This window comes from Aethalodelphis obliquidens, unplaced genomic scaffold (genome assembly GCF_003676395.1).
Source record: "Aethalodelphis obliquidens isolate GAN/ISIS:26980383/991018 unplaced genomic scaffold, ASM367639v1 scaffold7, whole genome shotgun sequence".
Taxonomy (NCBI): Eukaryota; Metazoa; Chordata; class Mammalia; order Artiodactyla; family Delphinidae; genus Aethalodelphis; species Aethalodelphis obliquidens.
The window spans coordinates 40,310,922-40,325,944 of record NW_020837951.1 but is presented as its reverse complement, the minus strand read 5'-3'; the positions used below and the strand labels follow the sequence as shown (position 1 = coordinate 40,325,944).

Below are 15,023 nucleotides of genomic sequence, written 5' to 3'. Positions count from 1 at the left end.
TCTATCTTGTTTAGTGTATCATTTAAGGCTTGTGTTTCCTTATTTATTTTCATTTTGGATGATCTGTTCATTGGTGAAAGTGGGGTGTTAACGTCCCCTACTATGAATGTGTTAAGATCGATTTCCCCTTTTATGGCTGTTAGTATTTGCCTTATGTATTGAGGTGCTCCTATGTTAGGTGCATAAATATTTACAATTGTTATATCTTCTTCTTGGATCGATCCCTTGATCACTATGTAGTGTCCTCTTTGTCTCGTCTAATAGTCTTTATTTTAATGTCTATTTTGTCTGATATGAGAATTGCTACTCCAGCTTTCTTTTGGTTTCCATTTGCATGGAATATCTTTTTCCATTCCCTCACTTTCAGTCTGTATGTGTCCCTAGGTCTGAAGTGGATCTCTTGTAGACAGCATATATATGGGTCTTGTTTTTGTATCCATTCAGCCAGTCTATGTCTTTTGGTTGGAGCATTTAATCCATTTATATTTAAGGTAATTATTGATATGTATGTTTCTATTCCCATTTTCTTAATTGTTTGGGGTTTGTTATTACAGGTCTTTTCTTTCTCTTGTGTTTCTTGCCTAGAGAAGATCCTTTAGCATTTGTTGTAAAGCTGGTTTGGTGGTGCTGAACTCTCTCAGCTTTTGCTTGTCTGTAAAGGTTTTCATTTCTCCATGAAATCTGAATGAGATCCTTCCTGGGTAGAGTAATCTTGGTTGTAGGTTTTTCTTCTTCATCACTTTAAATATGTTCTGCCAGTCCCTTCTGGCTTGCAGAGTTTCTGCTGAAAGATCAGCTGTTAACCTTATGGGGATTCCCTTGTGTGTTATTTGTTGTTTTTCCCTTGCTTCTTTTAATATGTTTTCTTTGTCTTTAATTTTTGACAGTTTGATTAATATGTGTCTTGGTGTATTTCTCCTTGGATTTATCCTGTATGGGACTCTCTGTGCTTCCTGGACTTGATTAACTATTTCCTTTCCCATATTAGGGAAGTTTTCAACTATAATCTCTTCAAATATTTTCTCAGTCCCTTTTTCTCTTCTTCTTCTGGAACCCCTATAATTTGAATGTTGGTGCGTTTAATGTTGTCCCAGAGGTCTCTGAGACTGTCCTCAGTTCTTTTCATTCTTTTTTCTTTATCCTGCTCTGCAGTAGTTATTTCCACTATTTTATCTTCCAGGTCACTTATCCATTCTTCTGCTTCAGTTATTCTGCTATTGATCCCTTCTAGAGTATTTTTAATTTCATTTATTGTGTTGTTCATCATTGCTTGTTTCATCTTTAGTTCTTCTAGGTCCTTGTTAAATGTTTCTTGCATTTTCTCTATTCTATTTCCAAGATTTTGGATCATCTTTACTATCATCATTCTGAATTCTTTTTCAGGTAGACTGCCTATTTCCTCTTCATCTGGTGGGTTTTTACCTTGCTCCTTCATCTGCTGTGTGTTTTCTGTCTTCTCATTTTGTTTATCTTAATGTGTTTGGGGTCTCCTTTTTGCAGGCTACAGGTTTGTAGTTCCCGTTGTTTTTGGTGTCTGTCCCCAGTGGCTCAGGTTGGTTCAGTGGGTTGTGTAGGCTTCCTGGTGGAGGGGACTAGTGCCTGTGTTCTGGTGGATGAGGCTGGATCTTGTCTTTCTGGTTGGCAGGTCCACGTCTGGTGGTGTGTTTTGGGGTGTCTGTGGAGTTATTATGATTTTAGGCAGCCTCTCTGCTAATGGGTGGGGTTGTGTTCCTGTCTTGCTAGTTGTTTGGCATAGGGTGTCCAGCACTGTAGCTTGCTGGCCATTGAGTGGAGCTGGGTGTTTGTGTTGAGATGGTGATCTCTGGGAGATTTTCGCCGTTTGATATTATGTGGAGCTGGGAGGTCTCTTGTGGATCAGTGTCCTGAAGTTGGCTCTCCCACCTCAGCGGCACAGCAGTGACTCCCAGCTGTAACACCAAGAGCCTTTTATCCACATGGCTTATTTGTAAAGCATGCAACATGAATGTGTGCTATTCTGCACAGCTGAGCTGGAGAGGAACTAGCTCTGCTCCACAGCACAGCAAAAAGCAAAAAACCCCTCGCGCAGCTGCGTCCGCACTCACGCGTGTTCCATCGCTGGGCTATACAAGGGCGATTCAGCCTAACTTGTTGCAACCAGGTCAGGCCTATCATGGAGAATTTTAAACATATATAAAAGTAGAAAGCCTGGTAAATGAACCCCCATATACTTTTAGTCACCCCCAAATTCATCAAACCATGGCCAGTCTTGTCACATACTTTATCAGTTATCTATTTGGGTAAAATGAATTACCCCAAATTTAGCAGTTTAAAACAACATACATTTATTATCTCGCAGTTTTTGTGGAGTAGGTCTCTAGATGGTGTTTTTTTGGATCCTCTGGCTTTGGGTCTCTCACAAGACTGTAGTCATCTCAGATCTCACCTGAAGGGTCCACTTCCAAGTTTACTGAAGTGGTCGTTGGCAAGATTCAGTTATGGGAGCTGTTGATGGGAGACCTCCCTCCTTCCTTTCCACATGGACATCTCTATAGAGCATCTCACAACATGGCAGCTTGCTTCATCAGATTGCCCACAAGAAGGAGAGCAAAAGAGGGTGCACAAGAAGGGAAGTTACAGTCTTTTGAACCTAATCATAAAAGAAGTATCCCATCATCCTTGCTGAATTCTGTTCTTTAGAAAAAAGTCACCAAGTCCAGCCCACACTCAAGGGGAAGGTATTACATAAGGGTGTAACTACCAGAAGGTGGGGACAATAGGGAACTGTTTTAGGAGTCTGCCCATCACACACACACATTCGCATTCTTTCTACCTGCCCAGATTATTTTGAAGCAGATCCCAGATTTCATATCATCCCTTCTGTAACTGTTTTAACATGTATTCCTAAAAGATAAGGGTTCTTTTGAAAAATACATAACCAAAGCACCATTATTACACCTAAAATTTAATAATATTTTCAAATATGCAGTGTTCAAATTTCCAGTTGTCTCATGAATATAGTAATCCATTGAGATATATTCATGTATTTTAAAATGTCTTCTAAGTCTCTTTTTAATCTATTGTTTTCCCCTTCTCTCTCTCTTTTTTTCCTTCCTTGTAATTTATTTGAAACAGCTACCTTGTTTGACCTGTAGAGTTTCCTGCAGTCTGAGTTTTGCTGATTGGATTCCTGAGTTAAAGTTTATCACATTCCTAATATTTCCATATAAATTGATAAGTATTGATTTTAAGATGGCAATATTTACACATTGAAATCAAGCTGCATCTTACCATCAAAGGCATTGTGTAATTTCTCAGGTGACAGTTATGATACTGTTGTCATTGCCTCAGCATGAGCAAACTCGTCTTGACTATATTGTTATCGCTTCAGTTGAATTATGTACATTGTTCCCATTACATGTGTTGAGTTTTATTGCTGTTTAAATTTTTTTTCAAGAAGATTACATTTTGATTTTGCATTGAAAGCAAAAGTCACTGCAAGTACAGGAAAACACAGAAACAGAACAGAGGGGATTAAATTTGATTCATTCATGACTGGGCCACTAAAATCCCTTGATGTTTCAGGCTGCAAACCAAATAAGGACATTTGAAGAAGGAATGGAAGTCCTGATGTTGTCTGAAATGGATCAAGGAAGCACCAACATCAGCATTTGCCAACAGAGCGTCAGTCCCTTGGAATAAAATTCCATAGTCAGTAGCGGAGCACTCTTTCAAGTTCTATTCAAGATATATATTATCCTTCAATAAAATAGTGTGGAAAACACAGAGATCAATGGCTTTGAATATAAAAGTGATTCCTGTTGGATTATTATTTTTTTTCAGAATATTCTGTTGGCTTCAGGAAATACTAAGTGAAAACAAAACTAACAAAATTACATCACTAGTATTAGTCTAATTAAGGCACAGGAAAAGGATGGGCATGAAATACAGCAAATTGCTATCAATATTGATGAGATTCTGGGACATACATTTTTCCTTTATATTTTGTTATTGTGTTGTTTTCCTGAATTATTTACAATCACAAGAATACCTTTTAAAATCAAGGGAAAAAAACCCCAGTAAATATTATTCTTGTAAAAGCACCATGTCAGAGAATTGACAAGCCAGATTGTGGGATGGCTTCTGTAGGGTGGCTGTGAGGTTCTCAGGCTTGTAGGCTGCAAGGTGAATTTTAGTTTTTGACCTTGGAGGCTCTTGGCAGTCTTCCTGTGGATGGACCGCTGTCTTCTCCCTGCTTGGGACGTGCCCCATCCATCCGGACTCTGGAACTGTTTCAGTGTTGTCTGTGAGGGATGTTCTTCAATCCTTGTTAATTTTTGCCCGAAGTGCTCAAGTATGTTGCTCTCATGATGATCTTGGAGTTCAGAAAGGTCTGTTGGATTCTTCAGGTGAAGAATTTTTTGTAGCATCTTAATCATTGGCATTTTTGCTAATGTTTTCCTTTTTGTGGATACTACATGGGAGTGATAAATGATATAAATCTCTAAAAATAAGTTTTAAGAAATAATTCCAATAAATGTAAAATAAAAAATTCTAAATGATAGGAAGGTACTTGTATCAGTTTAATTGGCAGGGGTTTTTTTTCTTAGTCACTTTGAAAATAATTGTGTGTTTTTCAATTAAGTTACCAGGTTCAGTGAAATGCATTACTAACAATAAAACTAATGAAATTAAATAAAATTTAAAAAGCTCTGTCCTCTAGAGCTAAGTTTAGGGGATCGGGGATTTGTCTTTTCTCTCCTCATATGTCTCTTCTTGCTGATAATCCCATATTTCCTTGATACCAGATATCATAAGTTGTTAGATACATCATGAATTTTATAACAACTTTTCAGAAAAAAGAAGCACCTATAAAATCACAAAACTTTTTTTTCCTGATAGACATACATTCTTCAGTTTTTAAGTTTGGTTGGAGCCTAAGCTTTTTTCACAGTCAAAGTCTGAAAGTTCTCCTGAGTCGATTTTGGTTTGGACACTATCTGTAGCACCATGGTGACCTCCTCCACCCCACCTCAAAACCTACCTTTTATAATCTGTTCCTCTTTAGCATATTTAAGAACAAAGGACATTTTAAGGCATATCTCAGTATTCAGGCTTGATGAATAATTCCTGTGTGGTTAACATCATCATTATACTTTTCCCTCCTAATTGAATTATATATTAATGGACATTAAACAGTTCTTAAGAATCAACTGGGTATTTCTGATAGATGGATACTGGTACCAGAATGATCACTAGAATTCAAGAAAAGATATCATCAAACCTTCATAGTTTTGAGAAACCTATTCCTATTCTAAGAGATTTGGCAATTTCTATTGCCTTTAATTGTATTTTGTAGAGCCTGACAATATTCTGCAAAGACAATTATTATTTGTTTCTCTGTTAAATTTTAATATATTCTTTTTTGAAGACATTTTCAAGGACAATTGGAATCCAAACTTAAAATAAGGTTCAACTACATGCCATGCAAACAAGGCTTATTTCCCAGCTTAGGTGAGACTCAGATGAATCTATAACCTTCTACACACGTGCTAATTTGCACATGTGCAGGCATTGACATCTATGTCACAACTCACTTCTCTGCCAAGTTTCTATTGGCACTGACTGTAAATTACATACAAATTTGAGATATGTTAAAATGTGAAAAGTTCTGCATCTTAGACTTGATGAAATACAGTAGTAAATAACATTTATCGATTGTGTGTATATGCTAGATACCTTACCTATATTATTTCACTTAATTTTCATAATTACCCTATAAAGCAGTGCTGTTATTGCCTCAGTTTTACAGATGAAGAAAACTGAGTCTTGGGGAGTTTAAGTCATTAGCCTAAGGAAAAGGCAGAATTGAGTCAAAGCTTGAACTTGAAGGCACATAGGATCTTTACTTCCCTGCTTCTCTCTTGGTAAACCTTATGTTTTTATGCACTATTAGCACTGTCCAATAGAACTTTCTATTATGGAAATGTTCTCTGTGCTGTCCAACATGGCAGTCACTAGCCTCCTGGGGCTATTGAGCATTTGAAATGTGCTTAGTATGACTGAGCAATTAAAATTAATGTTATTTAATTTTAATTTAGATGGACACGTGTGGCTGGTGGCTCCCACACTGGAGAGTGCAACACTAGAATGAAGGTCACTATAGTCTCATGATAATTCTAAAGAGTTGAGGACACAGAGTTCACTTTTGTGCTTGCAAAAGTCAGGTCTACACAATTGCAAATATTCGGAAGTAATTACTTCTCTGAGACAACTTGACTATTCTCGTGGCTTTTTGGAAGCTGGTCAGCAGTTTTAAACAAGAAGGGGCAGCTAGAAAACTATCTTACCACTGATTGGGGTGCTTACTCATGATCTAGAGAAGTCCCTTATGGGATTCTTCTTAGGTCTACTGTGATGTGTTTTTGTTGATGTTGTTATTTTTTCATTTTTTTTTACCGTTTAAATATTTCATTTATTTATTTGGCTGTGCCGGGTCTTAGTTGTGGCATGCGGGATCTTTGTTGCTGCATGCAAGTTCTTCATTGTGGCATGTGGGATCTTTAGTTGTGGCACGCGGGATATTTTAGTTGAGGCACGCAGGATCTCTTAGTTGTGGCACACGGGATCTAGTTCCCTGACCAGGGATCGAACACAGGCACCCTGTATTGGTAGCGAGGGGTCTTAACCACTGGACCACCAGGGAAGTCCCTTGTTGATGTTGTTATTAATCCTGTATTTTACATTTTACCTACCAGTTTGCAGTTATCTTATGAAACTTTCCCAAACATTCTATAAGGTAAGTAGATTGGTATTACCATTCCTGTTTTACAGATGAGGGAATTAAGACTCAGAGAGGTTATGTGATTTGCCTAGGGTCACCCAGATAAGGAGTGACTTACCTGGGGTTGGTATCTAGATCTTTGGACTTCTTATCTGTTGTGCTTTCCATACTAGGAGCTATTTCTCCACTTTTGCATTCAAGCATATTTTATTTAAAAACACCAAACAGACTCTGCAGGAAGAAACTCTGACTTTGGGTGAGGATGATTCCAGGCAAGCTGGTAGAACAAGGTGTCACCCGGTGGGCATTGGCCCTCCCAAAGGAAGCCTTTACCAAAGGCTTGAGTAATGTCACTGTTTTCAGGGTGATTGGCTTCAAGCCAGGTGGTTGTGGTGGAAGATTAGTTGCTGGGGCACTAATTCTGCTTCTTCTCAATGTGACCGTTTTTTTTGCACTTTGTAGAGAAAATGAGTAGGTCATAATATCAATTACTTCTTGGGTATTTTGGTTGGCTTCAAGTATTTTTCCTTTTGTAATTAAGTGGGAAAGGGAAAACAGATGGTCACCTTGTCAAATCTCGTTTTCAAGTTAAGTACACAGCCCTCTTTTCTAAGTAGGCTAATTCCCTCCCTTTTTTTTTTTTTTTTTTTTTGGCGGTACGCGGGCCTCTCACTGCTGTGGCGTCTCCTGTTGTGGAGCACAGGCTCCGGACGCACAGGCTCAGCGGCCATGGCTCACGGGCCTAGCCGCTCCGCGGCACGCGGGATCCTCCCGGACTGGGGCACGAACCCATGTCCCCTGCATCGGCAGGCGGACCCCCAACCACTGTGCCACCAGGGAAGCCCTAATTCCCTTTAAATGGGGATGCTTTAAAATAGGGAGACACTGGTGGTTTTGCATAGGATCTAATGAATGTGTACATAATGTCACCTGCTTGGACAGTGCACTTGGAAAAAATGCCTTAATTTTTATGGAAGTACCACCTGTAATCTTCTGTTGTCTAGAACAGTAATCATTTAGCTTCTCTGTACTTTTGTCTCTTCAGGGTTTTACCTTCTGTACATATAGCCAAAGCACACACAGGGAGCATTGATATGTATCTGGGCACCGGAAGGTGCCATTCAGTTGGAGATTACAGGAACAGTGGGAGAGTTCTGCAGATCGTCCCACTGTCACCTCATTTTGGTTACTTTTTGGATATTGAGGAGGAGCTGCAGAGATGAAGGAATAATAATTACTCAAAACTGGAAGTCGTTTCTTTCTTTTTTTAAATTTTATTTTATTGAAGTATAGTTGACATACAATGTTGTATTAATTTCTACTGTACAGCAAAGTGATTCCGTTATACATATATATATATATATATATATATATATATATACACACATTCTTTTTCATATTCTTTTCCATTATGGTTTATCGCAGAATATTGAATATAGTTCCCTGTGCTATATAGTAGGACCTTGTTGTTCATCCATTCTATATGTTATAATAGTTTGCATCTGCTAACCCCAAACTCCCAATCCATCCCTCTCTCACCCCCTCCCCCTTGGCAACCACAAGTCTGTTCTCTATGTCTGTGGGTCTGTTTCTCTTTTGTAGATATGTTCATTTGTGTCATGTTTTAGATTCCACATATAAGTGGCATCATATGGTATTTGTCTTTTCTCCTTATGGCTTACTTCACTTAGTATGATAATCTGTAGGTCCATCCATGTTGCTGCAAATGGCATTATTTCATTCTTTTTTATTGGAAGCCATCTCTTTCTATCCCACTTACTTCCTAGAACAATGAGGACCAATTGATTAGGGAGATCTTATGCCCTTCCCAGAATTATTCTCCATATTAAGGAGAAAACAGAAAAAAATACCTTCAGTTTAAAAAAATTCTTTTTTTGAGATGGTGTGAAAACGAGAAGCTGGTCTTCTTGTCTTTGCCAATCCTAACGTCTCTTTTTCACACCTTTTTATGAGTGTCTCCTTACTTCCTTGCCCTTATAAAGTCACACTCTCTGAGTCGGCCACATTACACAGAATATAAGTAGACTTCCAGACAAAGAGAAAGCCTAGATTCTGCCTCTGTTTCTAGAAAAACATGAGATTCTTGTCACTGCTTTTTTGTTAATCAACAATTTATTGAGCACCTAGTGTGTACTTAGAACTGTGTTGGAATTTTCTTTCTTGCCCTCAAGCAGAACACATTGATTTTTTTTAAAGATTTAATTAATTAATTAATTGGCTGCATTGGGTCTTTGTTGCTGCGCACAGGCTTTCGCTAGTTGCGGTGAGCAGGGGCTACTCTTCATTGCGGTGCGCGGGCTTTTCATTGCGGTGGCTTCTCTTGTTGCAGAGCACAGGCTCTAGGTGCACGGGCTTCAGTAGTTGTGGCACGCGAGCCTCAGTAGTTGTGGCTTGCAGACTCTAGAGCGCAGGCTCAGTAGTTGTGGCACATGGGCTTAGTTGCTCCTCAGCATGTGGGAGCTTCCCAGACCAGGGCTCGAATCCTTGTCCCCTGCATTGGCAGGCAGATTCTTAACCACTGCGCCACCAGGGAAGCCCCAAGCACATTGATTTTTAGAACCATCTTTAGTTAAGACTTTAATTTAAAATCCAATGGTGCCATTCCTCTTGGAGTTCTGAAGTCTTCTGCTTTCTGCCTATTGTTGGCTTGGGAGAAATCTCCTTTTTCTTTATTTCATTTAGCCAGAAGTAAAGGAAACAACTTAAACTTGGTATTTTTATGAAATTTCTTTTAAAGTGTTTTGACATTGTGTCTAATGGCCTGGCTAATTCATAAAAGATTTGTAGTTACTTTAAATTCTTACTATTTAAACACATACAGTGTGGAAGGTTAACTAATACTGTGTGCACACATAAAATATATGCCTACATACAGCACGAGTGGATTTAGGCTTAGTTTATTGAAATATCTTTTAAACTAGAACAACATTATGTACCACCCCCTAACCCTTATGCTTAAATGTTGGCTAACTAGGGGACAATAAAAGATATATATGTAAAAACTTATTTGATAATCATTTTGTATCCTGTGAACATATTGTAGAACCTACATAAGTCTAAATTTAAAAGAGAAACAAACCCTGAATTCTACCATTACTAAATAAACACTGTTACTAGCTAGGAAGTGGAGACTTAGATGCCAATTCATTGATACTTAATGAAATTTATTTTTAATGAATTAATTGGTCAGAAGACAAGTCTGGGTCATGTGAGTTTCACTATGTATGAGGCTACACTGCAAAAATAAATGACTTTTTCACTGAATCTTGTTTTCCTCTGTAGTTCTTAAGGAGGGTCCCCTTTGCATCAGTGTTTTGGGCTTATTTATAATTCTTGGACGTAATGTTACACAAAATCACAAATATTTCTGATATCACTGTTGTCACTGCATTACTCACTCAGACTGCACGTGAGGCCAGCAATGTTTTTGCCATTTAAAACTTCCAGAACAAGAGGGAGCAAAACCGTGAGTCTCCAAGGTTAAGCAGATGTGGTAAAAGCACATTCACTTGATGTTCGCTTTGCTAACAAAAGCTAAAGCTTAGTATATGTTACAGATCTCTTTCCCTTTTCCTTTTGTTAAATTGTTAGTTGGTTATTGTTCCAACAGTAATTCCTTTTATTGCTTAAAAAGGAAATTATAAGAACATACTCTTCTTTAAGATCTGAAAACTCAAGTATCCTTGATTCTGTGAAATATATCTGTTATTTTTTAATGATTGCATTTGTCTGTGTGATATTAGAATTTAGAAGTTATATTTTACTGGAAATGGCTTTAATAGTTTTGTTTGCTAAGCCAAGTTCAACTTTATATGTAAGAAAACCATATTCAAGCTCTTCAGAATCATTTCTAAGACTCAGATCTCCTTAAGGATGCCTTATTCACTGTTGGCCTTTACGCTTGATCTTTAATTTATAAAATGAGATTTTCCTGTATCTCTATGCCCTATATCCTAACTTCCTACTTTCTTTGTGTGGGGCAGATTTGGAGATGGTCACAAGTATTTATCTTTTTCCCCTCTTTGCATCTTGAAGATGAGAAAAACATTACCTATAGAAACTCCTAGATTATTATGTAGGATAATAATAATGCCATGTGGTACTTACATGAAAGGATGCTATAAATTAAGAGAAATCTGATTCTGATTTCCTTTTAAATGGTTTTTAATCTGGGTACATTCAGAAAAATGTCTATGAGGTACTCTGGATGGTGGGCTTCATGTTCTTGTTGCCAATGGTTTCTGGCATTTATAACTATTTTTTAAAATTTTTATCTTTTTCGGTGCATTGGGTCTTCATTGTGGCATGCAGGATCTTCGTTGAGGCATGTGGGGTCTTTGTTGCAGCGCATGGACTCTTCGTTGTGGCGTGCAGGCCACTCTAGTTGTGGCGCGCGGGTTTTCTCTCTCTAGTTGTGGTGCACAGGCTCCAGGGCACATGGGCTTTGTAGTTTGTGGCAGGCAGGCTCTCTAGTTGAGGGGTGTTGGCTCAGTAGTTGTGGCATGTGGACTTAGTTGCCCTGCGGCATGTGGGATCTTAGTTCTCTGACCAGGGATTGAACACACTTCCCCTACATTGGAAGGCGGATTCTTTACCACTGGACCACCAGGGAAGTCCCTGGCATTTATATCCAGATTTCCATTATTTACCCACTTTTGCCTTATCTTCAAAGCCTATCCCCCTGCAGTCACCATCTGCTTTCCCTTCCCTGACACGAGCGCACAGTATTTCATACTCAGCATTGAATACCATAGTTTGCTACTGAGTTCAATATCTAACTAAATACGAATGATGAGTGTTCAATATCCATCTGAAAGTTAAAACATTCTATGAGGCCTTACCTTCCCCACCCCAGGGGTTACAACTTGAAAATCAACATTTGTATCCACCTCAGGGAAAATTATTATGGAAATTTTTGGAATAGCTACACACTCCCTATTTGATTTCAAATGATAATATAATCAATCCAGGAAAGGAAATGATAAAATTTGGTATTATGATTAGAAGTGTAATCTGGCTGAAAGAGAAAATTTCTAATTATTAAATTAGAAGAGTCGCAGTTCCTGAAACACAGATTCTGAGCACTGCATCTCTGGAGAAAATGGCTACTTTGGATGAAAAAGTACAGTTGGCACTCTGCCTGTCACGTGGTAAGTGCTCAATAAATATTTGTCGTGTTAAAATGTAAAAGTTAGCCCACTCCCCAAACCATAAGACGCTTTTCTAATTTTTCTTTTGCCATTTAAAAATAGCATACTGATTTATTTCCATTACGAAAAGAAAATTTTCCTTCTAAACCTAGCTAAAAATTTAATTATATAGTGGAGGCGTAAGAGAAGGAAAAAGACTGAGAAAGAAAAGAGAAAATAAGGGGAAAAAAGGAAGGGAAAGAGGAAGAAAAGAGAAGGAAGGAAGTAAAGACAGTCTGCATTCACATTTGGTTGCTGTCCTGAGATTAAGCCCGACCACACAAAAACCCAAAGGAAGCAAGTATCATTTAACATTCAACTTGCAATTCATTTTGTGACTCTATCATTATGCCAGCTCATTTGCAGTTTAAAATGTGTTATAAAGTCAAAACTTAGAAGTAAAATTCTTTCACTTCCTCATACTAGAGTGAGCATAGTACATCTGCCTGTTTTGGATCATTTCTAAGCATTTCTCAAAGGTTAGTTCCACTTTGCCTCAAAGATGGTGTTGTGAACTATTGAAAACTGTTTCATCAAAACTTTATCAGATCATCATTTCTTTTTTAAAACTCCCTATTGGTAGATATTATCATTCAAACAGTTTATCAGTCACCTTGCCCTATTAATTTTATTTCTAAAATGTCTCTTGAATATGTCCCCTTTTATCTCTGCCGCAGACATCGTCTTTATGTTCTGAACGCCTCTCACCAGGACTGCTACTGGGTCCTGTGTTGACTTCTATTCCACTCTTTCCTAATTTAATTGTTTCCTTAGGCAGGGAATTATTTTCTGAAGGATTATTTTCTGAAGAAATAGGATAAATCATGAGGTTTTTTTTTTTTCCAGGTTTTCATTTTCTTACATAATGAAGTCTGAACTGCTTCAAGATCTTTTATCATCTAGCTCCCAAATACTTTCCCAGCCTCAACTTCTCCTTCCTCCGTCTATGTATATATATATATTTTGTATCAGTGAGTTCCACAGATGCACCAGAAGCTTCCACATTTCTTTGTGAAAGTCTTTGTTCACACTGATTCCTCATCCCAAATGTCCTTACTCTGCTTTTACATGGAAAACCCTAGCTCAATTCAAATATCACCCCTTTATGAAGCCTTGGGTACCTTCCCCAGCTGAAGGTAATCCTTCTTTCCTCTACCCTCCTATAGCATCTGGAGTAAATTAATATATTAGAGATGGAATAAGTTTTACAGTTCAATCGAACTTCATTCAGGAATCACCTTGGTGTTAGATTATTTAGTTTTCAATGAAAGAAACACAAACTAAATTTGGGTAAATAAAAGAAGTATCTATTGGTTCACGTAACCAAAAATTGCGCTGGCTGAATGCAGTGCCCAGCTAGTGTTCTCAGGGATCTGTCCCATTTCTTGGCTCTCGTTTCCTCCCTGTTGATTTTAGTCTTCAGCAGACCCTTCATTCAGCATGATAGGAAAGTGGTTCTCAGAGGCCCCAGATATACGTGGTATTTTTAGCTCTTAATCTCAGAAGGAAAGAAACCCTCTTCCACAGCGCTGATATCAGCCCTCTTCCCCCTCGGACACTGACTGTCCCTGTTTGGGTCATTTGTCCACCTGGGCTCTCTCACTGTTTCTGGGAAGTTGGGTTCTCTCATTGGTCAGTCCAAGTCTTGTGTTCCTTCTGGTGAAGGAGGTGGAGCCACGTGATGGACAGATACACCAGAATACTGTAGAGTGAGAAAGAAGCAGTCTCCAAGAGGAAAGTGATTCTTATTACATCCTCTGTTGGGTATTTTAATTTTACCCTTTGTTGTAACTCAGTGTTCAAGTATATCTTACCCTTTTAATTCTAAGCTTCTTGAGGGCAAGTATCAACACACATTCAATAAATGTTAGCTGATTCAGTAAATGTTAGCCCAGTGAAGGACTTATCAGGCAGATAACAAATGAAATAGCACCCAGAGTTACCATTTTCATGGACTAAAGGTTCTTTTTGACCTTTTCAAAGCCTCATTAGTGAGACTTGATATTTTCCGGTGATTAAGGGAGATTGGAGTTCACAGAAAATGGGGAAGGGGATTAATATTTAAGATATAACCTATTTATTTAAAATATCAGATCCCAAATGCTTCTAGTTATGATTTGGCTATCAGAAACCATTTAAAGTAAGATGTTTTGAAGTAGAAAAATGATTGCTTTTAAAGGTAGAGAAAACGTTGATATAGTTTATTACCACCACAAAAACAATACTACTGCATTTCTAATCTCTCACAGTTAGACAGTTTTGTTTTACACTCTTAGAAAGTATGAGGTCTTGCCAACTAGAGTTTTAAAGTATTCAAAATGGGAAATTAAAGTTTAGTTCCTCATTTCTTTTCTTAGTAACTTTAAATAATCTAAGAAAATGACCCTGCTTTGCAATTTTTTGCTCTAAATAGTTTAAGTGCTTTATTTAAACTAGTTATTTCATTAGCATGATGCTACACAGGAGAGTTGATCACACTTGGCCATGCCACAAGCAGTACCATATTGTGAACACTGAATCTATATTGTTGCTTTTAATGAGCTTTTAATAAAGCAATTTCTAAGGTTGTTATAATCAAATCTGTGTTCTAGAGGTTGTTAGTATAGAGGTTAAGCATTCTGGATTTGGAACCAGACTTAACCTGATGTGAAATCTGACTCTGCCACTAGTTATCTTTGGGTGTCCTTAGACAAGTTACATCGGCTCCCTGAATTTTTTACTCATCTATAGAATGGGGTTAATACTAACTGGCTCAGAGAATTGTGAGAATTAAAGGGGATAATGTGATATTGTGTATGGAGTGTATGGGACATTATAAAGGCTCAGTGTAGTATATGGGCTATTGTCACGATAGCCGTTACTGTACTTCAACCGGTACCTATTGCTTTAGAGAGGAAGCAAAGCTGGAAATCACTGGGGAAGGAATATTTGAGCAGTTGTAATAAAAGTACTCCTGCTTAAAATGGAAAATGTGGCATTTAAAAGAGAGAACAGTGTCCTTATTTCATCACCGATAAGATGTCCTGCTTTCAATCCTTCATGGACTGGTG

General features: G+C 38.0%; 1 long non-coding RNA gene across 1 annotated transcript in view; it reads left to right on the top strand.

Moving 5' to 3' along the window:
* The window catches only part of LOC113620010 (uncharacterized), a 46,235-nt gene extending 42,491 nt beyond the window's left edge, over positions 1–3,744 (top strand). Inside the window, exon 5 of the long non-coding RNA XR_003432618.1 lies at positions 3,565–3,744. This is a non-coding gene — a long non-coding RNA (uncharacterized LOC113620010). The remainder of the gene's footprint in view (positions 1–3,564) is intronic.
* The last annotated feature ends 11,279 nt before the right edge of the window (positions 3,745–15,023 follow it).